Here is a 10,530-nt window from a genome sequence, read left to right as displayed (position 1 = left end):
GGCATAGTATCTGTGGTAAATAGTCATAGTTTTACATCAGTCGTTGTGCGAATAGCTTAAATAGTCCTTAAAGTCAGCCAGGTTGCAGACTTCAGGTGCAGCGCTCAAAATGTCCAACATGGAGGAGCAACAAGTGTGCAGATGTTCTTTTTGTACATAGTTATTTGTACAAAAACTGACTGTCACTCCCTCATCACTGAATACATGATTAGCATCAAAGAACTCAAAGAAGAGCAGTTTCAAGCAAAAGGAGGAGGTTCCACCCGGTGGGCAGGACCTACTCAGAGTAGGATAAATATTTGAGTTCTTGGACTCCACAGATTAAATTGACTCTTGGATGAGTCTTGTTTTTTCTAAAACCGTGTCCAAATTATTACAATTTCTACATTGGAAAACTCCTGGATGAATGAAGGATTACACCGACTGATCTTTTCCATTGTTCAGTAGGTGGTAAATGTTCACTAGCTGGTGCTGTGTGGATGTCTCCATGAGATGCTGTATGAATGAATGTGTGGAGAGGAGGGAGAAGGTGATGGAATCCTCTGGCCCATAGCCCAGCTCCTTATACACTCCAACCAACTTTGTGTACTTTGACCGACTGTCCTTAATGGAGCTGCTGTGGCCCAAGACTGTGAGAAGAGCAGGAACAGACACTGAGCTGAACTCTGGGACTTTGTCTAAACTGGGCATAGACTTGACAAGTTGTGTTGATGATGTCTTCTCGAGGCATTGTCCTACAACGACACTCAACGCTCTGACAAAGCCCTGTTTGGGGTTTGGATCAGCAGAAAGATACAGAAGCATTGACGTGTAGTTGAGACGTGACGGGTTGAAGGAGTGGTCAGCAAACATCCAGAAGAAAAACTTGAATAGGTTAGATAAGCGATCATAAGGTAACGGTTTAGAAGGGTCCTCTGGGGTCTCCACAACAGTGTCTTGAGGAAACCACAGATGTGTCTGTAGATACTGTCCCTCACTAATATATCCTTTGCTTTCAAAATCTGCTGCTTTTAAATGTCGCAGAGCATACAACAGCTGTGTTACAGAGGGTGATGGCCACGGCAGGGCACAACCGAGCAAGAACCGACGCCAGTCCACAAGATCATGTTTATCTTTAAGTGAAGCCACTATCTCCATCAGTTTTGTTTCAGTCATTGTGACCCAGGTTTCTGGCAGGGTGTTTCTGCTTCTGTTTGTGGTCAGTATATCTTTTAGACAATTCCCAAACTCTAAACAAGTCAGGAGTCCATTCGGGGCAATGTGTCTGAACTGTTGGCAGAGGGATCCGAGCTGAATTATAGAAAAGGTGCTCTGTGAAGGTTGTTCTAAAGATGGAGGACGAGGAGGAGGAGGTGCCAGGGCCACCATGTGGTAGTCGCCATTTACAGAGAAATGAGTCAAATCAAAAGCCAGCTCATTCAGCAGTTGAGCCCCAGACTCTATGTGGTGAGATACCACTTCTGCGAGCTCCAGAATGCTCTTCATTTCATTCTGAAAACCCTCGTTGAGCCACTCTCCCATAAAGCAGAATGTTTGCTCAGCGTTCTCTTGAATACAATCTAACAAGTTCAAGCCATGAAACTTCACTAGGGTGATCCGCACCTTTGTAGCTTCCTCTTCATGACTCAGTGCTTTATTGTATTTTGACATTTTACTGTGTGTGGGTTGGACTTCAGGAGATACAAGGCTTGTTGCTGTAGGTAGAACTATAGCACTTTCCTTTATCTTTTCAGACTGAGCTTTTTTGCTGCCTTTGTCTGCATCTAGGGGCTTCTCCTGTGTTTTGAGGGCGGACTTTGTCACCACTTTCATCTGCGGGCCAGCTGTTAGCAACAATCTGTTGATAGCTGCGATTGCCTCATCATAATCATCCAGAAGTTTCTTCTGAAGCTCGTTTTGTTCAATTTGCTGGAATTGTGTCTCCAAATCTGGTGTAATGGGAGTGTCCTGTAGAGAAATTGTGGTTAGATTTGAGAGCGGATTTAGCAGTGGCTTGTTGGTTACACCCAAATGATATGTTTTAAGAATACAAAATGTGTCTTGAAACCGGTCCAACTCAACCTGTATAAGTATGAGGTGGTAGTTGAGGATCAGAGCTGTGTGATCTGACAACCATCCGTCCCCCATGACAGCTGCCCTCTCCTGCTCATTCTCTGCTTTACGCTTTTCACAAATCTTCCGCAAATTTTCACAAAGTTCATAGAGCCTCACATGCAGCTCTGCTTTGGTCTCCTCATCACTCCTCATATCATCAGCCACAGCGTTGAAATCCTTTTGCCAGTAAGAAACAAATTCTTGTCTCAAGTCTTGTCGACCCAGAAAATCTTTAAACTCCTCCTTCATATGTAAAAAGTGCCGATTTATCAACATGTTTTCTAGTCGTAGCTTTTGCAATACGGCCTTTACATTGTTCACATACATTTCACACACATTCTTCCAATGGAGGTGGAGAGCCTCAGCAATTCCTAGTGCCAGTGGTTTATCAAAGTATGATGCGCTGCTTTTATTCATGAGTGAGGTCATTCTTGACACTGCTAAGATGACGGCGCACATAGGAATCGTCACATTGTTTTCCTTTTCTGTCTGGGGATTCTTGACGGACACTGAAGATTTTAGGTTGACTGTTGACTCTTGACTTGATGATGATGATGAAGAAGTTGTTCTAGACAACTCTTGAGGTGGTGGTATCCCTTCGTTTGACACCACCACCTCATCAGGAAGAGTGTCAACAACGTCTGGAAGGGGTCTTTGCACCTTCAGAAGAACTGACTCTACACGATTAAAAAGCGCTTCTTCATCAACATTTGCATCAACACGGATCAAAATCTTCTGTTTCGCCTCAAACCACTCTTCAAGTTTTGGCCAAGTTTTGTTAAAATCTGTGATCTTGTGTGGGATCTGTGACATGTATCTATATTCAGGTGTGGAGTTTGTTGCAGTCGCATATGAAAGGTTGACCGCGCGGCTGACAGCGCACTCATCCGAGGCGTCGAGGAGCAGAGCCAGGTCTAGAGCTGGGGGCGGCGGTGGGGAGGCGTTGGGTGGATCTGGATTTACAGCAAGGTCTGTCTGACTGTTTGTAACTACGCACTCTCCTCCCTCTACACCCCCCCCAAGAGCCTTCTCAAGCAAATGTGCCTGCTTCACATTTAATGGAAAGCCGTCCAAAATCCAACCAGAATTGGCTGGAAGTTTTTGTATGGCTCTTATTACAAGCTTCACCAGCAACTCAAAGGGTAATTCATTTCCTTCCACCATCGCCTTTTCTGCTTCTTGTACATTCAAGACTTGTGTGGATAGCACACGTAGACTGGTTACGTCTACTTTGGGATTTTCCTTTCCAGCCGACAGTTGTTGTTCTTTCTCTGTGGCCATCCCTCTATTTTTGTATGAGTTTAAAGCATTGTTTACCAGCTCTTGTACAGATAGTACATGGAAGCCATGTGCCTGTGCAATCTTAGCCAGGCAGGAGGTCTTTCCAGAACACAACTTGCCCAGAACACAGGCCTTGAGTCTGAAGAATGGAAACAGGGATTCAGCTGGTTTTCCACCCAGGGGATTAACCAGGTTCCTAAGTCGTGCGACCAAATGTCCAAGAATATCATTGTTGATTGGAGTTAACTTTTTCTCTTCATTAGGCCAGGCCCATTGACCCCTCATGTTAATGTATTCGTCATATTCCAGGTTGTTGCGTATGTCCTGCTTCTTTAGCGCTACAGGGTCTGTTTCCACTGAGCACTCCAGGTCGTCCACATCTGAGACAGGCCATTGAACAGCAGTTCCTTCCATTCTTTCATTTGTTTTGCCAGGACTTGATTCCCAGAAAGGTGACGGTACTATCCAACCTTAGTGGCAAAATCCACTATATGTTCCTCTATTTCCTTGCAGCTCTCTATATTTTCTGGTATGATCTGATCTTGATCAGCATCAAACCTTTTACAAAAGTCAAGGTTCAATAAGATCTCTTGATGTTGTTGTTCTTTGGTGTTTTATGGCGGTTGGATTCCAAGTTGTTGTTGTTTCTTTTAATGGCGGCTAGCAGCCAACTGCAAAGGCGCATTTACCGCCATATACTTTATTCTTTAGACTTTATATCTAATTTAGACTTTAGTAAGCGGCTTAATTGGTGGTAACTTCAGAAACTTCTTCTTTGGTGCTTTATAGCGGTTGGTATCCAAGTGTTACATTAATGCCACCAACTGTAGTTGTACGTCTTAGACTTTAGACTTTATTCTTCGAAGTTAGTATTTGAGATAACAGCAATGAAAAATCTTCCACCGAATAAAGACTTTATTCTTTACACTTTATGTTGTTGTTGTTGTTGTTGTTGTTTTATGGCGGTTGGCATCCGAGTGTTGCATTACCGCCAGACTTTATTCCTCAGACTTTGTCGTATGGTGGTTAGGTGGAGGAAATGTAACATTATACTGATGATGATGTAATCATGTCATTATCACTAATGAATGTCATCAAGCAACAAGACAGATGGGGGGATACCAGCCGCCATAAAGATACAAGAGAAAGTCTAAAGAATAACGTCTGGCCCTAATGTAACACTTGGATACCAGCCGCTAGTGACGGCCAAAAGAAGCCCCATGAAACATTTGAGGCTTTAGCCAATTAATCGATGCCTCACAAGGTGTTTCATTTGCTTCACTACACCATCTTGTGGTCAAAAAAATGTAATGCACGTAAGATAGTACAGTGTCACAAACCAAATAATAACCAATCTTTTTGAGAAAATAACACCAATGCACATAAAAATAAATTATCTACCCAATGATGCATATTTATTCCATATCAACAGAATGTGTCACATGGTTCAACATGGTTTCGATCTCATATTCTCCTGCTCCCAAGACGGATGCAACACTAGTCATCCACACAGACTTCTCAATCATTCAGGTTTATATTAGTATTTAACTATTGCAACTATCTGAGCTTTCCCAGACCCAGGCACTGCCACAGATTATGAGGCAATTAATTTGCGCTTGGCCTCCTCATCCAGACGCTGCTTCAGATCATCTTGATGGCGCTTCATTTTAAAGTCTATCAGAACTTGACTCATTGATCACTGTTGCATAATGACTATTATGTTGCAAAATGACTGTCTATTATGCAAAACCTATAAAATGAGGGGATCATCACACATTGACATAATTGGAGCGCGTGAGTGAAGCAACACTAAGTTACTCATTCTTTGGTGGGATCTGTAATAATCAATCTAATAAACATTTCTTCTATAATGTAATATTCAGCCTTTCAGATATAAAATTATTAAGGCTAAGTACTTCCTATTTGAATCATTTAGTAAGCATCTGTAATGTAAAGAAGCGTTAGGAATGTGATGTGTTATTAATGTAACGATACATGTGGTGTAGGCGCTTGCGCTATTAGATATAATCAGCAGCTTCCTGTGCTATCTGAAATACAAACCTGAGTAATAAACCTGAAATATTAAACTGAACTGTCATTCTAACTCAACTACTATCTAACATGCAAAACCTACGACACCCATGACGCACTGCGAGACATTACGCGCTTTTATTTGAAGGGAGTGTCTGCAGAGCCGCGGCGTGCGGCCGAAACTGCCATGTTATTTTTGTGCCGGCCGGGTTAAGGTTAGGGTTAAGGTTAGGGTTAAGGTTAGGGTTAAGGTTAGGGTTAGGGTTAGGGTTAAGGTTAGGGTTAGCCATGAGGCTATAAGGGAAATGCCGCGGTCCCTGATACTGCGTGGCTATTTGACCGCGCCGCGGCTCTCCAGCCACGGCCTTATTTGAAAGTGACACGTATCCTGAACCAGTCACGTGACCAGAAACAAAAGAGAAGCCTCGCCTTTTTTCAGTGACGTGTTTTTTAGCAAACTGACGTAAGCTTCGAAGCAGGGCTTCATTTGACACGCCCCCTTTTACTCGGTACAAGCCTTGAAGCCTCGGCTTCAAATGACCCATCACTACCAGCCGCCATAAAACACCAAAGAAGAAGATACGAGACACAAAGCTAACGTTGTTTTATGGCGGTTTGTATTGTTACATTACCGCTAGACTTTATTATTTAGACTTTATTATTGTCTTTAGACTTTCCCGCTTTATGACATCATCATTAAAATGATGATGTCATAAATCACTACACTCACCTTCTGTGTGTGCAATAAGCTCTGGAATAAAGTATAAAACCGCCATAAAACGCCAAAGAAGAATTTTGCTTTTTTAAAGAACAAATATATTTTTGTGATCATGTCAAACAATCGCACAATCCCCTATAAATATGCTACAAGCACATTTGTGAGCCGGGAGCGTACTTATGTAATGGGCACTTATGACCCAGTTTACACTGTATCAAGCCCAGTTTCAAGGCCTACACATCCAAGGACCGAGTGGTGAAAACCCGGTGATGGAGAGGTCACACTGAGCACTACAAAGAGGCACTGCATCAGCCGGCCAACGTTGGGAGCAGTGCCTCATCATGGCCTCAGAAAGAGAAAGGTCATGTGACAGGATTTGATCATTGGAAGTATTTCACACGCCATTTGGACAGCAGTTGCCCCCAGACGGAATCTTTGCTTTTTCCCACAAGAAGCATTTGTGTGGCCCAAATCCCAACAGAGAAGCGCACACGTGTTACTGTGGCCACCCAGACTGTCAACAGAGAGAACGAGACACAAACAGACCCTTATCATCCAGAGTATATCATCCAACCTGCGACAACGCCTTCTGAACTCTTGACTCTAGCATCTCTGCGTCTCTTGGGGTCATGGACTGCCTTCAGATTTGGCAGAGGTACAAATGATATAACAGGCTCGAGCCAAAAGAGGCTACCCTTCTTCCACTGGAGGACCTCCATCAGCTCGAATCACCAGGACAAGTTCCTATGTTTGTAAATTTTGTTCATTGACAATGGCAATAAACCTTATTCTGATTCTGATACTGATTCTGATTCTGATTCTGATTCTGGACAAAAGATGGATGCCAAGGAATGGGCTTTTAAAGTAGGACAAATCCATTTTCATGTACTGTTTCATGTTCTCTTGGCAATCCTAACACATTTATTATCGATTACAGGAGCTAATTTTAAGGTCTGATGATGATGTGCATTTTCTGGGTTTTTTTAAACTTCAGGGGGTTAGAACTGTGGTACTGCAGAAACTCCAAAAAGTTTATCATAAGGCTGAGCAAAATAACGTCTGTTTAAAAAATGATCAGCATTTTGTAAGAATGACGCCAAATTCTTTTATTTTTCTAATTTTATAGCGTTAGTCAATTTATTTTTCATCCCAGGGGACAAATTGCACGATGCATTGCATGATGCATATACGGTAACATTTTCAGTCCTCCATATACTTGTATTCAACAGACCATGTAGGAGCGAACCTTTATTTCCTTTTTTTTGGTTTGTTGTTGTTTTATGGCGGTTGGCATCCAATTGTTGCATTACCGCCAGACTTTATTCCTCAGCCTTTTCGTAGTCCTCAGACTGTCGTAGTCCGTAAAAGTACTCCTTCCATTGCTTTGGTGTTACAAAGCCCATGAGGTCATGATATGTCTTTGTGACTAGAATAGTTGTTGTTGTTGTTTCAGAGACCAACCGGCTTTATTCCAGGGAGACTCTTCTTCATCTTCCTCTCCTTCTTTGACGTTGGAGCTTGATTGGGCAGATATAGAGAACAGGCTGAAGGCGCTGGGTGGGAGTCGGAGTGATGGGGGTCTGCTTTTGGGGGGTCGGGGTGATTGGAGTGACGAGATGGGGGTGGGGGTGATCGGAGTGACGAGATGGGGGTGGGGGTGGTCTCCTGTCCTCGTCCGGTCTCGTAGACGCACGGCTACCAAGCAGCGACATAAAGTCTGGCGGTAATGCAACACTCGGATGCCAACCGCCATAAAACAACAACAACAACAACAACAACCTTGCTCAACACCCGGTCTGGAGAGACGGGAGATGGCGGAGGAGAGTGGATCGGGGATGGAAGACGTTCTGGACGGCGTGGAGGAGCAGCCTTTTCTGCCTGCACGTGCCCGGAAACGTAAAAAGTCCCTTAGCTCGTCCGAGGGTTCTGGGAATGAGCAGCAGGATGAGGCTGAAGCTATTGATGTCCGGGGTGAGAGCAGAGACTGTAAGGTGATCATAAAGCTTGCACAGGATAGTGCATCCTTTAAGGAGTGGAATTCAGTGGCATTGTCAAAGAGCCTAACTGTAGCTGTGGGAGTGATCAAGAGTGCGAGTGTCCTTAGAGATGGCTCGCTGCTGGTCGTGTGCAAGGACGCGGCTCAGCAACAGAAGGCGATTGGAACTAAACGTCTGGGTGGAAAGGACATTCTTGTGTCTAATGCTGAAAGAAACACGGTCAGAGGAGTTATCGTAGGTGTCCCTACGGCGACGTCTGTGGATGAAGTTAAGGAGAATTTGACGGGAGTTACGGTGGTGGACGCTAGGCGTTTGAAGGTGACCCGGTTTGGGGTAAGATGTGACAGCTTGTCGGTAATGGTAACACTTGAAGGGAGGTGCCTGCCTAGTAAGGTGTTCATTGGGTACATGTGCTATAGCGTCAGGCCATATGTTCCGCCGCCCCTGCGTTGCTTTAAGTGCCAGCGCTTTGGGCATATTGCAGCGGTCTGTAGAGGGAGGCAAAGGTGTGGTAAATGTGCAGGAGATCATGAGTATGGGAAGTGTGACGTGGGTGCAAAACTGAAGTGCTGTAACTGTGGGGAAGAACATAGCTCTGCCTACGGGGGATGCAGGTTTAGCAAAAGAGCTGCTGAGGTGCAGAAAATAAAGGTCTCTCAAGGTATATCCTATGCAGATGCAGTCAAGAAAGTTTCAAGTAACGAGTTTAGAGTAAATACAGAGAGAGGCGCCAGCGCTGCTCCCAGCCAGGGCGAAATGAGAGAGGCCAGCGTGGCTCCCAAGAAGTGTGAAGGTTTCAAGAGTGGAGGTCCCAAGTGTGCAGGTTCCAGAATTAATGAGAATACCCTGGTTGTGGATAGAAAGGATTTTGTACTCTTTATGGTGGATGTTGTAAACTGTGCTGCTCAGACTCAAGGCAGAACTGAAAGGATCAGGATCATTGCTAAAGCTGCAGGGAGATTCCTTGGAACAAAGGAGCTTGATTGGGCAGATATAGAAAACAGGCTAAAGGCGCTAAATGGGAGTCGGAGTGATGGGGGTCTGCTTGTGGGGAGTCAGAGTGATCAGAGTGACGAGATGGGGGTGGGGGTGGTCTCCTGTCCTCGCCCAGTCTCGTAGACGCACGGCTACCAAGCGGCGACATCAGTGGACATATTAAAGCCTATAGAATGAAGCCTGAAAAATAAAGCTGTACGGTGGAAGCACCGAACGTCAAAGAAGGAGAGGAAGATGAAGAAGAGTCTCCCTGGAATAAAGCCGGTCACAAAGACATATCATGACCTCATGGGCTTTGTAACACCAAAGCAATGGAAGGAGTACTTTTACGGACTACGACAGAGTCTGAGGACTACGAAAAGTCTGAGGAATAAAGTCTGGCGGTAATGCAACACTCGGATGCCAACCGCCATAAAACAACAACAACAACAACAACAATATTTCCACTGATGTCGCTGCTTGGTAGCCGTGCGTCTACGAGACTGGGCGAGGACAGGAGACCACCCCCACCCCCATCTCGTCACTCTGATCACTCTGACTCCCCACAAGCAGACCCCCATCACTCCGACTCCCATTTAGCGCCTTTAGCCTGTTTTCTATATCTGCCCAATCAAGCTCCTTTGTTCCAAGGAATCTCCCTGCAGCTTTAGCAATGATCCTGATCCTTTCAGTTCTGCTTTGAGTCTGAGCAGCACAGTTTACAACATCCACCATAAAGAGTAAAAAATCCTCTCTATCCACAACCAGGGTATTCTCATTAATTCTGGAACCTGCACACTTGGGACCTCCACTCTTGAAACCTTCACACTTCTTGGGAGCCACGCTGGCCTTTCTCATTTCGCCCTGGCTGGGAGCAGCACTGGCTCCTCTCTCTGTATTTACTCTAAACTCGTTACTTGAAACTTTCTTGACTGCATCTGCATAGGATATACCTTGAGATACCTTTATTTTATGCACCTCAGCAGCTCTTTTCCTAAACCTGCATCCCCCGTAGGCAGAGCTATGTTCTTCCCCACAGTTACAGCACTTCAGTTTTGCTCCCACGTCACACTTCCCATACTCGTGATCTCCTGCATATTTACCACATCTTTGCCTCCCTCTACAGACCGCTGCAATATGCCCAAAGCGCTGGCACTTAAAGCAACGCAGGGGCGGTGGAACATATGGCCTAACGTCATGGCACATGAACCCAATGAACACCTTACTAGGCAGGCACCTCCCTTCAAGTGTTACCATTACCGACAAGCTGTCACATCTTACCCCAGACCGGATCACCTTCAACCGCCTAGCGTCCACCACCGTAGCTCCAGTCAAATTCTCCTTAACTTCATCCACAGACGTCGCCGTAGGGACACCTACGATAACTCCTCTGACCGTGTTTCTTTCAGCATCAGACACAAGAATGTCCTTTCC

At 44.9% G+C, this 10,530-nt stretch overlaps 1 pseudogene; it reads right to left on the bottom strand.

The window, feature by feature from the left end:
• Window positions 1-414: 414 nt before the first annotated feature.
• Window positions 415-6,843, bottom strand: LOC140374584 (sperm flagellar protein 2-like; annotated as a pseudogene).
• Between the last annotated feature and the right edge of the window lie 3,687 nt (window positions 6,844-10,530).

Source organism: Eucyclogobius newberryi, unplaced genomic scaffold (genome assembly GCF_026437365.1).
Source record: "Eucyclogobius newberryi isolate DKJ021-1_F unplaced genomic scaffold, fEucNew1.0.hap1 SCAF_3, whole genome shotgun sequence".
Classification (NCBI taxonomy): Eukaryota; Metazoa; Chordata; class Actinopteri; order Gobiiformes; family Gobiidae; genus Eucyclogobius; species Eucyclogobius newberryi.
Note: the sequence above shows the minus strand (reverse complement) of the source record. Positions and strands in the feature narration are given on the sequence as shown.